At 42.1% G+C, this 21,959-nt stretch overlaps 1 long non-coding RNA gene across 1 annotated transcript in view; it reads right to left on the bottom strand.

Annotated features, from left to right (window-relative positions):
• Positions 1–6,315, bottom strand: part of LOC143272141 (uncharacterized) — a 48,422-nt gene extending 42,107 nt beyond the window's left edge. Inside the window, exon 1 of the long non-coding RNA XR_013049577.1 lies at positions 6,118–6,315. This is a non-coding gene — a long non-coding RNA (uncharacterized LOC143272141). The remainder of the gene's footprint in view (positions 1–6,117) is intronic.
• Positions 6,316–21,959: the final 15,644 nt, after the last annotated feature.

Genomic DNA, 21,959 nt, shown 5'->3' with positions numbered 1-21,959 from the left:
GAGCTTCTGGGGGCCATTTCTCATTCAAAACACCACAGAATCTTTATAGTGATAATCAAGGCAAACCTGATATCATTAAGACAGTCTCTATACTTAGTAAGAACAGTATCTTTAAAGTTCTTATTAATAAAATCAAACCTGAGCCAGGTATTGGGGTGAATGCTGGAAGATCAGAGAGACAGAACAGGCCACAGCCACCTCACCTTGCCAGTTCCTCAGCTGATCCTGTTTCCTCAGACTGGAAGCCTCTCAGTCCTCATCCAGAATGCATCTCAGTTGAACTGTGCTGCTCCAAAGCCTGAAAGCTTAGCCAGCCAAATGCTTCTAGTTCCTGGTCCTCACGCCTTATATGCCTTTCTGCTTTCTATCATCACTCCCTGTGATTAAAGGCTCGCTTTCTGGGATTAAAGGCGTGAGTCACCATGCTTGGCTCTATCCTTGAATTCATGGATTTCTGCCTCTGGAATGCTAGGATTAAAGGCATGTGCTACCGCTGCCTAACTTCTGTTTAATATTGTGGCTTTCTGTCTCTGACCCCAGATAAGTTTATTAGGGTGCACAATATTTTGGGGAACACAATACCACCACAGAACAGTGTTCAGATTTTCCTTTTTTTGTGTGCAGGAGAATAAGAAGCCAGTGAAGTTCCAGGAAGAAGGCTGTATAGCCTTGAAGACGGCCTCCTACAAGCCAACGGGAGAAGCAGCATCAGCAGGGCCTCCACTTTGGCTTTAGAACTGTGAAGCAATGAATTTTGGTTGTTTAAGACACTCAGTGGGGGGAGCGTTGATAGGCCTTGTAGAAAACACACTGACTAAGAACAGAAATTCAAAGTTTCAACCATCATAACTCTGCACGTGGAAAGTGTGTAGGGTAAATTACGGAGTTCATTCTGGAGGGTGAAGTCTAATGGGTAAGGTTTCCTCAGACTAGAAGAAAACAACTTACTCAGTTTTTAATTCTTCCTTTAACTAAACCATTCACTTTTATTTATAAAGTAATGCAATTATAGTATTCTTACTTCAATTCTGATATTTCTACCTTCAAATTTTTACTTAATGAGAACCTGTCTTTGTTCCTGTTTTCTTGCTGTGAAGCAACATCATAACCAAGGTGACTATTAGAAGAAAATGCATTTAATTGGGAGCTTGCTTACAGTGTTAGAAGTTTAGTCTATTACCAACGTGCCAGGGAACATGGTGATGTGCAGACAGACTGGCATGCTGGAGCATTATTTGAGGGCTATTTCCTGATCTATAGTCAGAGAGACTCTGAGCTTGGCATGAGCTTTGAAACCTCAAAGCCCACCCCTAGTGACACACTTTCTCCAACAAGGCCACACCTCTTAATCCTTCTAATCCTTTCAAATAGTGCCACTCACTGGCACTATAGTGACTAAGCATTCAAATATATGAGCCTATGGGTGCCATCCTTATCAAACCACCAAAATCCCTCTTATTCTTTTTCACTGTAGATTTGCTAGGAATGATCACTAATATCTATGTGACACAGACAATACCAGGTTTTCTTGAAATCTCCTCTGCCAAAATTATTAATCAAAAAAAAAGAAAAAAAAAACCCTTCAGTTTAACTTCAGGCAGATTTTTTTTTTTTTCGGACAAAGGCATAAAATAGCCACGTTCTTTGCCAAAATGTGGCACTAATGACCTGTAATACAATTTCCCTCTAGAACTTCTTGAGCTCAGCCTCCATAGTCCACATCTCATCACTGCTTTTCTCCAAGTTTCTAGTAATATGGCGGCCCATTAAGCCAGTTTTATAGCATTCAACTGATTTTCTAATCCAAAGACCCAATGTTTTCCATAGTCTTCCAAACAACAATGTTGTCGGGCCAATCACTGCAGTATGCAAGTCACACTAACTTCTGTCTTAGTTACTGTTCTGTTGCTGTGAAGAGACACCATGATCAGGCAATTCGTAAGAAAAAGCAGTTAAGTGGGAGCTTGCTTGCAGTTTCAGAAGGTGAGTCCATGGTTGTCATGGTGGGAGGCATGGCAGCAGGCGGCAGACACAGCACTGGAGCAACAGCTGAGAGCTCACATCTGTTTCAAAAGTTGCAGTGACATGGAGACTGGGTATGGCACAGGCTTTTGAAACCTCAAAGTCCAACCCAGTAACAACACATCTCTTCCTTCCCACAAGAACACATCTTCTAGTTCTTCCTAAACCATCTACCAAACTAAGTAACCAAACATTCAAAAATATGATACTATAGGAGTCCTTCTCATTCAAATCACTACAAAACCTATAAAAAAATTAAGAAATATCACCACTTAATAAATAAACGTTCTGAATTTTTGTTGTTTATTTCCTAGTCAGATATAGGTACATGCTAATTTCCCTTGCATTTAATCACAATGTACAAAGAAATTTATAATCACTTCCACCCTTTACATGGTTTCTGAGTCAGCAGCATACTGCCCATTCCTACCATTGCTCAAGCCTTTTGGCAACATTGGCAGATTTTTGTTGTTGTTGTTGTTACATAGTGTGTAAAGGCCAGCAACATTGCTGAATATCCTACAAAGCACAGACTAGTTCCCAACCCCATCTGAATATCTTGACCCAAGAGAATAGTAGTGTTGGAGTTAAGAAATTCTGCTTTGAACAAGATATCCTAAATGTTCTCTATATTATTTCCACATAAGTTTCAGTATTCTTCATTTGGAAGTTGTTAACAGTTGTTGAATTGATGTATTGCAATTTATTAAACTTGAAACATGTTTAACATCTTTAGATTGTTTTCAACTTTTCACTACTCTAAATAATGGTAAAAATATTTTTACTTCTCCAGCTTTAGAGATGATCTTAAAGAAAAAAATTTGATAGTAGGATTTAAATTTCATAATTAAGCCGAATATCAATTGTTTAACTTATTAGTAAAAAAGATCACTATAATCCTTATTTATTAACATCTCTTTTCCTTTCTAGGAAAGCACTTTCTTTTTCCTTGTTTAATTGCTCATTACCACATTTTAGAGACTACATTAATATGCATTTCATTGATTCACACTTGTGACCATCACTAAACCTTAACTCTGAAAAGCATTTCTCAGAATAGAACCAGGTAGTAGCCATTTAGTTCCAGGGTTCACTTGCCCATTCACACCACACAACAAGTTCAATTACTCCACATTTTTACAGACTACCTTCCCAAAGTGGCTTCTACTTTTCTCTTGGAATAAGTTAAAAGGTTTTTTATATCATCAATGCATAAGATGGCAAATTATAGAGCAGTAGGCTTGACACTGTTGAGTATCTCTCTTATGTACAGAACCCACACGTGTGTGTGTGCGTGTGTGTGTGTGTGTGTGTGTGTGTGTGTGTGTGTGTGTGTGTGTATGTATGTCTGTAAGAAGATCGTGAAACTAGGAGGACGCTCATGAGAGTAGAGGAAGACATGTCAAGAATGGTAGTATGCAAAGCAGGTAGTGGAATCCATGTGATAAGACAACAGAAAGGGAACTTTGAAAACAAAATTGCTCAGTGGTTAAGAGTGCTTCTGGATCTTCCAGAGGACCCAAGTTCAGTTCCAAGCACCCACACCAGGCAGTTCACCACTGCATGTAACTCCAGCTGCAGGATATCTGATGCCCTCTTCTGGTCTCTGCACTCACCTGCTTACACATGGCATACATGCTCCCAGACACATATATAAAATAAAATAAACGTGAAAAAAAAGGAAGAAAGGATGAGGAAGATTAACTAAAGTAGCTGGAGGAAGGAAGCAGAGCAGCCAAAGGGGGATGGAAGACACACATGGAGAGGATGGTGGAGAGGGTAGATGACATGGGAGGATGGTGGAGAGGACAGATGACATGGGGAGGATGGTGGAGAGGACAGATGACATGGGGAGGATGGTGGAGAGGACAGATGACATGGGAGGATGGTGGAGAGGGTAGATGACATGGGGAGGATGGTGGAGAGGACAGATGACATGGGGAGGATGGTGGAGAGGGTAGATGACATGGGGAGGATGGTGGAGAGGGTAGATGACATGGGAGGATGATGGAGAGGGTAGATGACATGGGGAGGATGGTGGAGAGGGCAGATGACATGGGGAGGATGGTGGAGAGGACAGATGACATGGGAGGATGGTGGAGAGGGTAGATGACATGGGGAGGATGGTGGAGAGGACAGATGACATGGGGAGGATGGTGGAGAGGGTAGATGACATGGGGAGGATGGTGGAGAGGGTAGATGACATGGGAGGATGATGGAGAGGGTAGATGACATGGGGAGGATGGTGGAGAGGGCAGATGACATGGGGAGGATGGTGGAGAGGACAGATGACATGGGGAGGATGGTGGAGAGGGTAGATGACATGGGGAGGATGGTGGAGAGGACAGATGACATGGGGAGGATGGTGGAGAGGGTGGATGACATGGGGAGGATGGTGGAGAGGACAGATGACATGGGGAGGATGGTGGAGAGGGTAGATGACATGGGGAGGATGGTGGAGAGGGTGGATGACATGGGAAGGATGGTGGAGAGGACAGATGACATGGGGAGGATGGTGGAGAGGGTAGATGACATGACATGGGGAGGATGGTGGAGAGGACAGGTGACATGAGGAGGATGGTGGAGAGGGTAGATGACATGGGGAGGATGGTGGAGAGGACAGATGACATGGGGAGGATGGTGGAGACGGTAGATGACATGGGGAGGATGGTGGAGAGGGTAGATGACATGGGAGGATGATGGAGAGGGTAGATGACATGGGGAGGATGGTGGAGAGGGCAGATGACATGGGGAGGATGGTGGAGAGGACAGATGACATGGGAGGATGGTGGAGAGGGTAGATGACATGGGAGGATGGTGGAGAGGGTAGATGACATGGGGAGGATGGTGGAGAGGGCAGATGACATGGGGAGGATGGTGGAGAGGGTAGATGACATGGGAGGATGGTGGAGAGGGTAGATGACATGGGAGGATGGTGGAGAGGGTAGATGACATGGGAGGATGGTGGAGAGGGTAGATGACATGGGGAGGATGGTGGAGAGGGCAGATGACATGAGGAGGATGGTGGAGAGGGCAGATGACATGGGGAGGATGGTGGAGAGGACAGATGACATGGGGAAGATGGTGGAGAGGGTAGATGACATGGGGAGCATGGTGGAGAGGGTAGATGACATGGGAGGATGGTGGAGAGGGTAGATGACATGGGGAGGATGGTGGAGAGGATAGATGACATGGGGAGGATGGTGAAGAGGACAGATGACATGGGGAGGACGGTGGAGAGTGTAGATGACATGGGGAGGATGGTGGAGAGGGTAGATGACATGACATGGGGAGGATGGTGGAGAGTGTAGATGACATGGGGAGGATGGTGGAGAGGGTAGATGACATGGGAGGATGGTGGAGAGGACAGATGACATGGGGAGGATGGTGGAGAGTGTAGATGACATGGGGAGGATGGTGGAGAGGGTAGATGACATGGGGAAGATGGTGGAGAGGACAGATGACATAGAGAGGATGGTGGAGAGGGCAGATGACATGGGGAGGATGGTGGAGAGGACAGATGACATGGGGAGGATGGTGGAGAGGGCAGATGACATGGGGAGGATGGTGGAGAGGACAGATGACATGAGGAGGATGGTGGAGAGGATAGATGACATGGGGAGGATGGTGGACAGGCAGATGACATGGGGAGGATGGTGGAGAGGACAGATGACATGAGGAGGATGGTGGAGAGGACAGATGACATGGGGAGGATGGTGGAGAGGGCAGATGATATGACGAGGATGGTGGAGAGGGCAGATGACATGGGGAGGATGGTGGAGAGGGCAGATGACATGGGAGGATGGTGGAGTGGAGAATAAGAGAGCAAAATGTGTCAGACTCACACACAGGCACACACACCATTTGTGTGAACTATGGTGAGACCCACTTTCTAAAAATGAATAACAAAGAGTACATTCAAAATAATATCATTAGAACAAAAGAAACCTGTGAGGACCTTCATCCTTTCTTCTGACTGCTGAAGACTCCTCTCCAGGCACATAGACATTGCTTCAAAGTCAAAATGAATGCTGAGATATGATTAAAGGGGATTTCCTGTGCCTCTGAGAGACAATCACACTGTCTGTCACTCACCAGGCACTTCTCGCTAGGTATAAGGACATCATGGCCGAGTCCACGTCAGGTGATATCCAGCACAGCATTGAAAGATGTCCTCAGTGCAGCAGTAGGTGTTATTGAGTGATAGACATGAGCATAAGCACAGGACAGAGAAGTCATGGCCTCACATTAAGACTTGGAACATTAGAGACATTTGCAGTACCTTCTTTATGACTGAGGCACGGCCCAGTTGTTTACTTCTGGCCCTCCAACTCCTGGTTCCATGGTTTCCTAGAAACCAAGAAGCAATGGCAGACAACAAGTTCCAAATCTTAATTTGTTGAGGTCATCATGTCTCTCCTTTTGATATTAAAATATAAGGAAAGGATACACATTAACAGCCAGAAATTCTGAAAGAATGAGACAACTGTGGGAAATGACCAAGGTTTCATCAAAATCATCCCATATAATTCATCAAAAGAGGTATCAAATCTAATAATTTTCCACCATAGTAAATAGGAATAAATGTAAAGTTAGACATAAAATCTAATTAATTATAAGGTGGAAATTTCTGTTTACTTTAGATTTAATCAACAAAACCAAGTACAACGATTTCAAATGGCTATAGGTTCTTCCTTAAGTACAGAGTTAGAGAATAATTAATATACATGGCAAGGTTGTATATTAGGCAATGGAGAAGTGTAAGGGACAGTTCCTCATGCCACATGTCTATCTTTTTGAGATTCCTCAAGGGGGCAGGCTTTGAGGTCTTTTTCTCAGGCTTCACTCAGTGTGACAGTCAGTAGATTTCCTATTGCCTCTGAGTCAAGATATAGAACTCTCAGTTCCAGCACCACGTCTGCCTGCATGCTGCCATGCTCCCCGACATGATGGACTGAAACTCTGAAGCGAGCCCCTTCAATTAAATGTTCTCTTTGTAAGAGTCGCTGTGGTCATGGTGTGTCCTCATAGCAATAGAAACCTAACTAAGACACAGGACAAAATGATGCTGACTTCTTAAAAGAAGAAAAAATAACTGCAGATACAATCCACAGGTCTCCAAGCTTTCACATTCAGCATACAGGTCTCATATCAGTTCTGTCCTGGCCTGGGCCTGTGCCATTGTGGGTGGCATAGCATCAGCTCTCACATTTGTGAGGGCCGCAGGACAGGGCTGTGTATGTTGCCCTCACGGCTGTCTGTTCATCCCTAAGAACCTCCACAGTCCTTGTCTATCTTATCCGTATTTGTCTTATCACCGTTCTTGCTGGCTTCTATTTCCTGTTTCTACTTTTGCCCTAAATGTCCAAACCCACCTCTCTGCCTCATTTCCCAATCCAAAGCTTACCACCAAGTTGTTGCCACAGGACTATGAAGAACATTCAGTGGTAACAGAAGGAGTCCAACACAGATGAAAAAGTTATTGAGAACAACTATTCAGAAGAACATGGGTGACTTCTCCACAGGGTTACCCAGCAGAGGTAATCTTGTGTCAAATGTCTTAGGCTCATTGGATTTTCATGTTCCTGAGTGTTGAGTTTTCTCTTCTCCTTAAATTTCCTGAGGCCCCTAATGCTTTCATCCCCTTTGGCAGCCAAAGAACTAGTATGGGTAGTGAGTGAAGTCCTGGAGCAAATATATGCTGTTGACATGGGCATGGACATTTCAAGGGCCTCTAGAAATCAGCCCCATGGGAGTAGCTAAGTCTTCCCTCTGTGAAGCTCCGGGGAATGGCAAAACCTTCCTCTGGTCTGAGTTGAAATGTTGATAGCTTGTGCAGAACATGTCCACTGTAGCTCTCTGCCCTCCTCAACTGCCCCCCTACAGACTGTTCCTGCCATGTCTGTTAGCATTGCAGCTAGGATGGAAAGGAATCCTAGCAGTCGGCAGCCAAGGCATACCACAAAGTCACTGTAAGCATAGCGGCTCTGTTTGGGCGGAAGTGTTACAGCTCTGCTCTGGGGAAAGGTCTCTCCAAAGCAAGTGTAATAGCTCTCTGCTCCTGTGGGGGTCGGGGGTGGGGGTAGTCTGGGGTGAGAGGAATGTTTCCCCAGCAAAAAATGTTACAGTTCTCCTCGGCTCTGGCAAAAGTGTACAGCTGATTTCTGATAGCAAAGTGTCACACTGCACAACCAACCTCACTCAAGAGATTTATTGGGAAGGAAAACTCCAGGAGGGCAGCTGCCTCAGCTAGGGTGAGAAGCAGCAGCAAACTGAGCAGAATACAGGTCTTGTAGAAGGTTTCTTGCCTGGGGGATGAGGGGGACGGGGGACGGGACATGGGACCTTCCAGAGTGGCTTGGGACTGGTGGTTTTTTGTGGTCTGATCTTGGAACAAGATTAGGGATTGGTGGGATTTCAAGTCATTGGCCCTGGTCTTGGGGTCAAGTCAGCAGTTGCGTGTTTTTCCCTGGCCCCATTACCCTACGAAGCCCACCTGCTTGTTCATTTGTATGCCATGAGCCTTACCTCCTTATTAATCTGTAGGCAATAACTCCACCTCCCTGTTCGACTCTATAGAGTAAGTGCTGAGCTTCAGTGTGCTGCTGCTCCTCCACCTGAGAGGCCAGACTTCGGACCCCAGCATCTCTGTAATGTGGTGTATCTGTCCGTTCCTAATCCCCTCACTACCCTAGTCAGGCTTTTGAGGCCCACGCCATGCAAGGACATGACCCAAGACTCTGCTGCTTTACTATGGAACACATTTTAGCTTCTGTTTTTTCTTCCCAGGGTAGTTTTGTCACAGAGTTTCTCACCATAAGATTAGAAACAAACTTTCTCAAGTGAAAGTGATCAACTCTTCCATTTATTTAGAATACAGTTCTTGTGTGTCTACTTTAAAGAATGTGAATTTAATTTCCTTCATATACAGACAAAAGTCCAATTACCTAAGAAAGACTTGGGGCTGACTGAATTTTAAAGCTTAGGAAGGATTCTAGAGAAATGTCAGGATTCTGGGTGGCTAGAGATGCTGTGGTAGAAAATGAGTTTTAAATAAAAGAATATTTAAATTTGTTTCCAAGACACAACAGAGGAAAGACACAAGGAATTTTTCCCCCAGAGTAATAGAAAAAACCCAGTACCAGAAATTATGATATCTTCCAGATGAACCCTGTGGCTTACAGATGCCATGTCCAGTAATACAAATAGAATCGAATATTAATCTGTGTAAAAGAAAGAGTAAACAGAAGAACTATTGAGTTACAATATTAATTAAAATCTTGACTTGGAAATGGAGACATCAGTTATTATTTACACTAAGTTTAAAAGTCCAGTGATTGCCCTAAGAGTTCGTTGTTCCTGATTCACATTGGAATAGAATCAATCCCCACAAGAGAAAAGTGGGCTTGCCGAGGTCTGCATCTTCTCCATTTGGTAGAGGGCATGTGAACAGAAGCAGTCTGTAGACAAATTTCTAAATGGTCTTAAATAAAAAACACAGAGCCAGAAATTTGGGTTAAAGCCTGAGAGAAAGATCAGAAGAATAGGACAAACCATGAGCTAACCTCACCTCACCAACTTCGAAGCTTCCAAAGAGAACTTCTTTGTGTATTCTCACGTTTATATGTCTTTTCTGCTCTGTTCTCTCATTGGCTTTCTTAGCCTAGCTATATCACTTCATCTTCCTACACAGCCTCTATCACTTTCTGTCTGTCTGTATAGATCTCCACGTGTCTCTCCGCAGGCCTGAGCACTCGTCTGTCTCTTTTATCTTAATAAAATTCTTGTTAGTGGATTCTGTCGTGTTCCGTGACATTTCCTCGCAGGGTAAGAGCGCCACTAAATAACAGTGTGGCCTTGGGATCTGAGCAACTGAGACTTGTAGAAGAGTGCAAGGGAGATCTCATCTTGTTTCCAATCCACGTGTTATTTTTAAGGTATACTCTCACCCCTATGAAATACCATCTGCTAATGGCCATGCTCATAAAGGTACCAGCTCAGGTCCCAAACATTTTACACCGTAAATGCTCAAAGGAATCTTCCTGGCTTCATCTTGGTGCTTAATTGGATAGTGTGTAGCTTCTCTTGAATCCACTGTCTCCCAGAACTTTCCCCTCTGATTAATGTGCTATAACCTGAAGGGCAAACAATGTTACAGCCTCTCTTCTATCAGCATGAGACTCCCAGGCTTTTTACCTCAGCTTAGCTCAGAGCACCAGGTGTTTTTTCAGAGAAGACAATGCCTACTTCAGCCTGGTGAGAATATGGATGAGATGGGAGCTGACTCTGCATGTGGCCAGCTGAGCTGCCGGTCAGTCCCAGAGAACTTGGGTGGCAGGTGAGTCATCAAAGCCTCTGACCCAGATGCAGACAAGCAGAGGATTTAGGTGGCTCTTTCATCCCAGTATGTGATTAATACTTGGTTTACACCATGACTCTAGCGTCTCAGTCCTCATGTCATCTGCCTTTCAACTGTATCTGGGTCATAGTACTTATCTTGATTGTCTATCTGTTACCCAAGTTCTTCTGGGCCTCCCTGGCAGCTTGGCTTCATCCCATTTTCCCAATAAGTAGAAACCTGTTCTTGTGTGGAAGTCCCCATGTGAGTCTCTGAGGACCTTGACTAGACCCCTCTGCTCCCCTCCTCCCTCTTCCTACCTGCTTCCCTGGGGCCAGCCGTGCCACACTGTGATCCGTTGGCCCTTTTGGCCCTTGACTTCGGTTAATATTTACAGCTTATCACTGTGGCTCCTCCTCTCCGGTCCCCAGAATGTCCTTGAGCTATCCATCTCTAATCTTGACTTGTAAACAGCTAATCAATCTCCAGCAAGAATATCATCTTGACATTTGTTGAGTGCCCTTTTATTACCAATCTCATATTCATTATCTCTGAATCCCACAGTATCTGCAGGTCAGTTTCCTTACCTGTTTTGTAAATAAGAAAGATAAGCTTTGGCTTTCTCATCTGACTAGAAGACAGAGGAGACAGATTCTGACTGATGTCTGGCACGAAAACTCAAGCACATCCATTTCACAAACTGCCTCTGCGTGGGAGCAGGTGCAGTGCATTATCCCGAGTCATCATCAGTATTATCGTCTTCATCTACAGAGTTTGGGATCTCTGTAGTGACCAAGCTAAGATGTGAGTCAAGACTGACTCAGAAAACTTCCTTCAGCATGATGCTTTGTTCTGCAGTTGCACTTACTACTTTTAAAACCATGTACTTCCTTTGTAAACACTCAAGCCTCTACCTGAAGTGCCCGGTGACAAGATCCCTTGATACTGCATCTTAATGCGAATCGTGCCTTTGGATACTTTTCTTCCCTTCTGTTGTTCTGACTTTAGACTTTAGCCGCCCACTCCACTTGTCCTTGGAATGACTCAGCTCTCCATCTTCTCTTCAGCAGGCCTAGATTGTCCCTAAGGATGCTTACAGAATTTAAATATCAGCCCAAATGCCAGCTTTAAATTACAGCGAGGGATGGAGCGATCAGTCTCCCCAATGACTCATGTGTGCTGATCAGCACCCTTTTTCCCAGTGGGTAAATCTATGTGGGATGTTCAATTTATAATTGGGAGGTGGGTTCACAGAGTCCAAATTGGAACAAGAGAATTTAAGTGCGGCGACATGCTATGGCAGGCTGCAAAGTTCTAACATGTCATCTTTACATTTGGGATTTTGCTACACTGGCCTAGTCTCTTTAGTTAAACCCCAGAGCCTGGGCACAGACTTCCTGATGGAGGTTTAAACAATTTTTAAAGAAATTGGCAAGCGCCATTCATTAAATATGATAGTTTTTGTGAAAATGTGTAATAGGTAAGAAATAGTGATAAGTGAATATCGTTTACCCAACACCCAGCAAGAATCAATGTGGGCAAAACTCTGAAACCTTTTGCTCTCCCATCCTTTTCCATTTTAACTGTTAAGTAGCTGTGATCTAGCATTTCCTTGAATCTTCAAATATTTGGATTTTAGGTAAAAGGAATCCTATTACCTGCGTTTTAAGAATATGCTCAGATTGTTTTGTGTGTGGCTGAAATTCATTGTGTTTCATCAGTTTGCAGTAATCCATTGCAGCAACACACAGCTCAGTTTTGTGTTCTCTCTTGGCTGAGGGACTTGCTGAGGTAAACAGTACAACCGTGGACGTTCTTGAGCATTTACTTTGGTGCCTTTATGCAAATCCACCCCCGGATGGCATCACTGTGCCATCCTGTTTGCACAACTTCAATTGGATTAGAAAATAAGTTACGCTGTAAATGGCTGTCGCCATTACTGAGCCTCCTCTGAATTGCAATAAACCCTCACCTTTTACCACATCCGCACCAGCATACAAACAGCTGGACTCTAATTTTCATCAACATTGAATGTATGTGATAACATCTCATTGGAACCCAAGTTTACACTTCATAATCTCTAATAAAGCTGAGTATTGTTTCATGACTGTACTTCACACATAACTGTTCATCTGGAGAACTCTTGTTTGAGATCTTTCCCTTGTTATTGGCTTGTCTTTCTTTTGAATTTATTTACAGGAGGCTTCACTTTCCTTTTTCTGTATGTGTTTTGTCCTAATCTTTTTTTGTGAGCCTTGTCTATTAAGAGGAACTCTTCTCCATTTTGTACCTTAATTATATTTATGCCTTTTTATTAAAATGATCAGTTGTCACTTTCCATATGGCTTTTGTGTAGATGTTAAGGCTAGGTATTGATAAAATCTGTTTTCCTATCTTGTTAGTTTTGACATTTCTCATCTAAGATTTTACTTTAATGAAACTGGGATTTAAATATAATGTTGAAAGGGGTGTCATTTTAGCTTCTCACCTGTAGATTCCCAGTTGTGCCTGGATAATTGAATTGGCAAATTAATTCTTTCAAAATGGCCTGCTATACATTTCAGTCTGTCCCAAAGGCCTTTGTCAGAGTAGGCCCATTTCAGAGTTCTAGAGTCGGGGTCACTTTTGTGTCTGCTAACAGGACTTTACCTTGATGATAAAGGTCTCAGGGAAATGGGTGTGGTAAAGGAAGTACTCTCCTTCATATAGATATTTTGCTTTTCTATTTAAAACTTTAAGTCAGTTAAAAAAATTAAAAACTAAAAAAGAAAGAAAAAAGATAAGTCAGGTTGTCAAGTACCACAAAGCTCCTTTTGGAATTTAGATGAGATAGTTCTAATTCCCAATTAGTTTTAACAGGTTTTCCTGTGATCATCAAGTTCTCTTCTCTGTGCACCATGACTATAGCTGGACTTGTTTAGGTTTTGAAATTTTTATGTTTATTCCTAAACATGTTGTAATTTTGATGTTATTATAAAGATGGTTTTAAATTAAAATTTCCAAGTTGGGTACGCTGGTTCTCGCCTGTAATCTCTATAATCCCAGAACTGGAGGAAGCTGAGGAGGAGGACCACCATGCATTTGTGGCCAGCCTGTACTACATAGGAAGTTCCAGGACAGCCTAGAATACTTAATGAAGCCCTATCTCAAAACAAGCAAACAAAATATTAGAGTTTCTGCTTCTTGAAGCTACTTGTGCATGCTGAATTTTATGTCTTGAAACCATGGCAACTATAATGATGAATGACACCATGATGAAACCCACTACTTGGTATAAAAATTATTTAAAACTACTACTTGTTTCAGGTTTCTTTTGGACTCTAGTTCAGAGATTATATCCATACAACACCAACCTTCTTTATTTCATTCTGATCTCTTTCTCCTTTTTTAATGCCTTAACATAGGCTAAGAACTCTAGCACAGTGTTATCAGGTAGAGCTAGTAGATGTCCCGGTTTCACTTACATCAGAGAAGGGGCTTTCAATAACCACCATTAAGGGTTATTTGCTGCACATTTGTTTTGTAGGCACTTTGTCCGATTAAGGATGTGGGATTTTATCAGTTGCTTTTCTCATTTAGATGATTGCATCACTGTCTTTTCATCTGGTGATATGAAAATACACGTTAATTGATTTCTTATATACTAATCTAATGATTCATTATGCTTGTCAATGCCCTATATGCTTCTGGATTATGTTATTATTCTGTTCCAAGTGTTTGTATATATTAACAAGCAAGGTTAATCATATCTGTTGTATTTTCTATCAAAGCTCTGCTAGTGTAAAAAAAAGTCATCTGGAAATATTCCACGTTATCTATTCAGATAAGTTTTATGAGATCATAATCATTTTTTCCTTTGGCATATGAATCTAATTTTTTATTGTTTGCTAGAAATTAATAACCAACACCAAATAGTCCACATAATTTAAAAACAGGAACCTGTGAGAGTTTTTTAATCTTCTTGTTCAGTTTTCAATGGTTACACACTTTCTTTTATGCTGTTTACATGCCCTATTTCTTCCTAAGTAAGTTTTGGTAAGTCACAATGTTGTTCTAGAGACGTATTCATTTCCCCTGAGCTTTGTCATGTACACCATACAGTCGTTCACAACAACATCTTCTTGTCTTTGTAACCTTTGGAGCATTGTTGATTTCTTCTTCCTGTGTTTTGTACTCGTACATTTTCACCTTTTCAAAATCTATCTCCAGGGTCTTTGTCAGTGCTGTTTGTTCTGTGAAAGAGCCTTGATAAATGTTTTATTCTGATATTTTTCCAGGACATTTTTCTCCTCTCTTATAAAACCATTTGCTCTGTCAAGCAGTGACATTTGAGACTTGATATTACACTGGATACTTGAAAAATAACTATTTCTTCTCCCAACTATGGTCAGTGTTTCTTAAGTATGAATCTGTATTGAATCCCACTAGGAGAAATAATCACAAAGGCAGTTCAGCTAGGGGATCAGGACATATTCCCTTTTGTAGTCTTGAACAATACACACTGGAGGTTCATACAGAAGTTAATTGCGTTACCTCCATAAGCTTTTACTAACAGGTCCTAACTGGTTGTTTTTTAAAAATCCTCTGAACAGCCTGCCAGTTCAGAGCAGCAACCAAAAGAAAAGCAGAGACAGCGCAACTCTAGCTGCTTCACCCAGGGACAGGACCGAGGGGTGGGAGGAGGTCTGAAGGCCGTAGAAACTGCTTCACATATGTCTTAGATTTTCATGTATCTCTCTGACTCCACATGCCTGTTAGCTAAATGAATCATGTATGGATGTCTATACAGGACCTAGGCCTCTGTTCACTTGCTTGATCCACTTCTTCCTCTGCCTCGGATTCTCCTCTCTTCCCTTTTGCCCCTAACATATCTGTCCTGAAACACTATAATACACCCTATTGGAGTTTCTCCTTAGCCCATGTCCCTCCCCCTTTCAGACCCACCTTTCACGATGCACAAAACTATCTTCTGATACTTTGTGACTCACACACAACCTCTCAAACTTGCCAGGGGTGATCTGAACAAAATGACTCCTGAGCAAAGCTGAGGCTCTCAGGTGTTCTCTTCAGGTAACTTGGAGTTGCACTTCAGAAGTTTCAGTGCTTCTCTGATGGGTGGTCCCCTTTGACCTAGATGATGCAGACTATGAGGCTGCAGGTATCATTCTTTAGCTGTCAGCTTTGGCTTATATGTCCTCGGAAGCAGCCATTCCATAAACAGGAATAAGAGTAGGTGTGTAGTGGGCAACTCTTCCAGCTTTGACCTGGAAGTACTACTCCCATCGAGGCTTCTGGTAACAGTCACGCCTTTGAGGTGGGACCCAGACAGGAGCCCTGAAGACCTGAGATCCAGATATGCTGGTTCTCTTGGTTCCTGGACCCTGGACGCTGGAGGTAGACTGAGCAGAGTTCTCCAGAGAACAACCCTGGACAGCACTACGCCTTTCCCAGACCCTATAACCTATCCCTTTACTTGTAAGTTGCCCCACAAAATAAACCTCCCTTTTAACTACGTAGAATTACCTTAATACTTCCACCAATATAGGTGCACAGTTAAATGCAAAGCCAGCAAAACTCTAAAAGGCCAGATAGGGTAACCCCTACTTTGCTTGGCTCCATAATACTTGTTCCATGCCTGTAGGGTAAAAAGGGTCCTGACTTGACCCCAGGACCAGGGCTTGAAATCCCACCAATCCCTGAGCACAAAATCCCACCAATCCCTGAGCTTGCCCCACAATGAGGCTACAAATACCCACTAACCCCAAGCTACCCTGGAAACCACCCCCCACCCACCAAAAATACCCCACTATATAAGCTCTGTATGCTGTTCAGTTTGGAGTTGCTTCTCACACTAGAGGTAACCACCCTTCTGGATTTTTCCTTCCCAATAAATCTTTTGAGTAAAGTTTGTTGTGTGATGTGACACTTTCACCAGAGCAGAGCCCAGCTGCAACACTGCAACACCGTTTGCCAAAGGAGAGCAGCAGAGCTTTAACACTTTCACTGAGGGAAGCTTTCCCCTAGCAGAGCAGAGTTGTTACACTCCAGGGAATCTGAGCAGAGCTGTAACACTCCTTGGGGCCAGAGCAGAGCTGTAACAGCTTTGCCAGAGCAGAGCCATTATGCTTGGATTAGGGAAACCTTTCCCTCAAGCAGAGCTGGAAGCTGCTATGCTTACAATGACTCTGTGGTACTCCTTGGCTCCCTACTGCCAGGATCCCTTGCCATCCCAGCTGCAATGCTTACAAAGAACTCACTGGGTTCAGTACCTGTTAACCTTAAATCCCGGGGTCTACCTTTGTATTTTGAACATAACAGCCAAATTATCTTTGTGCTAGGTAAGTAAGATCATTTCTTATATGCAAAAGAAATCACTTTCCCCACGATATTGTTCTATATTCCTCCTATTGGAAATATGTCTCAGTCAATGACTATCCAACTTTATTCTGCTATGACTTGCAGCATATAATTTTATACCCATCCCTCGTTTCCTTCAAATTCATGGCCTCCTTTTTCAGTACTTGTTATTGTTTGCATATGTATGTGTGTGTGTATATATTATATATATAATATTTAGGGATATATGTATATAATTCCCACACCTAAGGTTAAGGGAACGTTGTGGAAGAGGAGGTGGAACATTGCACAATCAAAGCATCAGGCAGTTGGCTGTGAGATTGACTCTTGGTAGCATCAGAAGCTATGCTTGTAAAGTCTCACCCCCATAACTACCCAGACATGAACTGAACAAAGATGACACCAACATGGATGGGGGAAAGCCCAAAGAACTACAGGTGACTAAATAAAGCTGAGCGTGAGAGAGGTGGCCCTCCCCAGGAAGAGTACACTAATTGGTTGTCCAGTGCCAAACAGCCAGTTCTGAAATCATACATACTTTTAAAATGTATATATCACACATTGCCTTCCTACAAAGTAAAATCAAGATTAGGCTTGGTTACTGACCTTCCCTCTCTGCTTATCCACTTTAATAATGTCATATTACATCATATATTATATAGTCACTTTTCCTTTCCCCCATCCTTCCCTGAATTACTCTTCCACACCCCTTTCTTTTCTATGTACCTGTTAATTAGTAATTCATTTTTACAGTACAAAGCTCTAAAACTCCTCATGGCAAACACATCAGCTGAGCTGTTGGTGTACCCACCCCCAACACGCATACCCCGTGGCTCCATGAAATCTGACCATTCTTTGTTGAGGTTTATCTTTTGCATAGTTGCCCTGAAGCTCTCTTCCCATGCTACCCTGAATGTTCCTTCCTCTTTCTGTGTGGGATTCCTGAATGTTCCTCCATCACTTTCTACCGTGGAAGTCTCCTGATTTGTGGGTCTGCTTCATTGCTCTTGATTTTCTCTCTGTCAACTTAGAGAATTATTTTCTTCAACAGCGTTGTAAAAGTTCCTGATCACATGACTGAACTGTGATTTGTTTCCATCCATTGTTCAGAACATATCCTCAGCATCTGGCTCTTCGAAGAACTCTTCTTTCTGGGCAGTTCTTCTTCTCCTTTCCCCTTCAATCTGTCATTATGGAATTTTAGTCAGTGAGGGGACTCTCTGGGATCTCTTCTGTAGTTCTCTATTTCTACAATTTCCTACTCCCCCCCCCCCCAGTGCTTGGGATCCAACCCAAGGCCTTGTATATATTTCCTTATGATTTTGAAATTTCACTTTGTAGCAATAGACAAACATCACCTTTACCTTCTGCATTTTCTACTGAGTTTTGGAGTTTTCTTATATTTTATCTTTTTAGAATTTCTACGGTTTGGGTTTTGTTATATATTGAGTGTTCTTTTTTATAGAATCTTGTTCTTAACTCATGGATTAATATGTTTTCTTAGATTTGTAATCATATTAACTATAATAATATTTTGTGTATCAGTATTAACTAAAGTATAAACATTTTGTGTGTAACAAGTGAAAACAGAAGTCTCCCTCATGGAAATGATGCATATATTTAGGGACAAGTACTAAGGAGCCTCTTGAGGTTGGGGGTTTGGGATGAGAGGCGGGATTGTTGATTAGTACAGTCCCAACTATGGTGATTAAGGAAAAATTCAACTGTCCTTTGTTGGAAAACATACCCCATATTTTCGATTGGACCAGTGAGATTTTCCAAACTTTCACTAAAAATCTTTGTTTTGGGTTTACTCACAAAACTTTCTTACAAACTATGTATACATATAGTGTATCTCATTTTCATCCATTTTAAATTGATTTTATATCACTACCACAAAACAGGTCCTTTGTCCATGTTACAAAATGTTTATAAATGAGAATGTTGGCACTGCAGCTTTGTACACCTGTAGGATAAAAAAGAAATTTTAGCTTGTTTTGTGCCAGAAGGCATTGTCAATAGGACATAGACCCTTTATCAGAAAAATATATTATAATAATAAAGTAAATATGTAAGATTTTAAAGAAAGATGATTATATTTAAATACAGATATTAAGCTATTAGACAATGTTTACTTTATAGTGATGTGTGTACTTTTCAAAAAATAACCACTAGTGACAGACTAATAACATCTTTGCTTTTGCTTTAGAAAAGAATCCAAACAACCTTTTATGATCCCTGCAAATTTAATGTAATAAGAAAATAACTGCAATTTCTCCTGATGAAAAAGGCACAGATTTCTTACCTATGTTCTCAAGAGAAGAGGATGCTAAATTTCAGTTAGAATTTCATGAAAATAATGATGCATTGTCCAAGTTCATAAGCCACTGAGTCAGATCCATGAGCCCCCTAGGGAGGAAAAAGAAGAGACACTAACTTTGTTACAGGTAAAATCTTATCACTGAACCCCCTTTTCCTCCTTTGCAATGGGCTGAAAAATAAGATTCAGTTCAACACTCATCTGGATGCTTTGCACACCTGTGGAAGGTACTCATGCACTGACTGGTCAGATGCACAGTGGCAACACTGATTCCAGCAGAGATGTTGTATGGACCACTAGGATACTGGTTTTATCAACTAATTTGTAGTGTTATTTCCATCAACTATCTAGCTACATCATGTAATTACACTGCAGAGATCACTGAAAGAGATGAGTAGAAGCCTATGCAGTTGTCTGCAAGCATGCCTCATACTGGCTCCACTTTCAAGGTGCTGGTTTACTTTATCCTTTTTTGGGGAAGCCAGCATCTGCACTACACATTGTCTATTGACTAGCATAGCATTTAGTATTTTCTGAAGAATTTACAGACTGAATTCAGGTGGTCTTGACTCTAGTAAAGAAAGACAGAATGAAGAGAAAGGGAAAATAGTTAGCAGGTAAGAAACAAAAGGATAAATCAAAGGCCTAAGCCTGTGTATTAGTGTTCCTGAAAGGCAACACATGAAAAAACTCAAATTCAACATATTTCATGTTTGGGGGACAAAAATTTAATTCAAATTGAAATATCCTTACTAACAAGAAAACAGAATGTAAATGTTTTAATAAACTGATTTGCAGCTAATTGTGCTCTGAAAAATATTAAGAATAATATCTCTGTACATTAATTATTAAAGTATTTTTGAGGATATGACTTCGGGGGACTCTGAATATAGTTCTCTGACCAGACATATCAACCAGTACGATTTCTTCTTTGACCTTTATAATTCCATTTTTTTAGACCCTAAATGTTTTGTTTTTTAACTTTAACACTTTTCCAGATTTGTAAGTACCTTTGAGATGTACTGTGTGAGAATCACTTTCTTAAGAGCTGACAGATGAACAGCTAGATTCCAGGACAATGAGATGGCAGAGAAGTGTAGATAGGAAAGATCAGTTTGTGTAGTCACATTCACAGACTAAACAAGGGTCTCTCTGCTGTCTTTGAGCCTTGGCTTTCTAATCTTTGAGGGAGGATTGACGGCAATGTAGCTTGTCCTACTTGGGAAGAACGTATGCAACTGCATTGTAACCCACAGAGTCTCCCTTATTTCTCAGTGTTTTTATGAGCCAGAGTCAAGAAAGTAAACAAAAAGTAAAGTGAAAAAAAAGAAGATACTTTTCAATAGCTTTATCCAACTTTTTGTTTCTTTTTGGACCTTAGTACTAATGGATAGGAGCTGGAGAAATGGTTCAGCAGTTACGAGTGTGTACTGGTCTTGCAGAGGACCCAAGTCCAGCTCTCAGCACCACTCATCCATAGCTCACAATCACCTATAACTCCAGCTCCCAAGCATCCAAATGTCCTCTGGCCTTCATGGGTGCCTGCACTCACATGCACATACCTCCATGCAAACATACACAAATACACAAAATGAATAAAAATAGTTGTTTTTTAGAAAGCACAAGAGAAATTTACAATGTGTTTCATATAGAAAGTTGTCCCTGAAGTATATGTATGAGACATTCGGTTTATTCATCTACTTCTAATCAAGCACCTAGCATATGAATACCCAGTACCTGTCCTATGGTGAATACAGAGCACCGAGGTGGTGAAGATGCCAAGTCCTAACCCTGCTCGAATCTCGAGAGTCCTAGAGTTAAGATATATTTGTCTTTATTCACTGGGTTTTCTTTCAACATGCGTCTTAAATTTCTCTGTCTAAAAATGTATGGCCCTAACTGGAGATACCGACAGCTGAGAAATCTAAGGTTTCTTCAAATCATCCGAGTGATGATTTTTAAAAGACCCAGAAAGTGATTTGAGCTTGTAATTCTGTTTTTTTAATTAAAAATTTTTTCATATTACATACCAACCACAGTTCCCCCTCCCTCCTCTTCTCCCCCTCAACCTTCCCCCCATCCACTCCTCAGAGGGAATAAGGCCTCCCATGAGGATTCAACAAAGTCTGGTACACCAAGTTGAGGCAGGGCCTGGCCCCTTCCCCTGCATCAAGTTGAGCAAGACATCCCATTGTAGGTAATGGGCTCCAAAGAGCCAGTTCATACACCTGGGATAAGTCCTGGTTCCACTGCCAGGGGACCCACAAACAGTCACTCACATTCAGAGGGCCTAGTTTGCTCCCATGTAGTAATTCTTCTTTAAAAGATTTATTATTATTTGATGTGCACGAGTGTTTCGCCTGCATGTGTACATGTGTACCATGGGCATGCCTGATACTCTCAAAGGCAGTAAGATGGCAGAACTCTGGAATGGGAGTTACAGACAGTTGTGAGATGCCATATGGGTTCTGAGTATCAAACCTGGATCCTCTGCAAAAGCAGCAAGCCCTCTAGCTGATGATCTCTCAACTGTCTCCAGGCAGAGCGTGAAATCAGCAATTTTAACACACACTCTGTGAACACATGCATGTATTGACACAAGTATTATTAATCTATTTGGTGAACAACTCATGAAAAGGACAGAGGTGGATGCCATGAGGAGGATCACGCCAGTATGGTGGTAGAAAAGGTCTAAAAACAAGTGATGAAGTTTGAGTGTCAGGGCACATATCTGGAGGGTGAGGCTGGATGATCAGTTCCAGGCTAGCCTGGACCACATGGCAAGTTAGAGGTCAGACACAGAGCAACGTCTGCTTCAACAAAAACAAACAAACAAACAAATTAGGGCTATCAAGATGGCTCATGAATAAGAGCACTTGCTGCACAAGGCAGAAAATCTAAGTTTCATCCCTGGGACCCAGG

This window comes from Peromyscus maniculatus, chromosome 3, assembly GCF_049852395.1.
Source record: "Peromyscus maniculatus bairdii isolate BWxNUB_F1_BW_parent chromosome 3, HU_Pman_BW_mat_3.1, whole genome shotgun sequence".
Lineage (NCBI taxonomy): Eukaryota > Metazoa > Chordata > Mammalia > Rodentia > Cricetidae > Peromyscus > Peromyscus maniculatus.
Note: the sequence above shows the minus strand (reverse complement) of the source record. Positions and strands in the feature narration are given on the sequence as shown.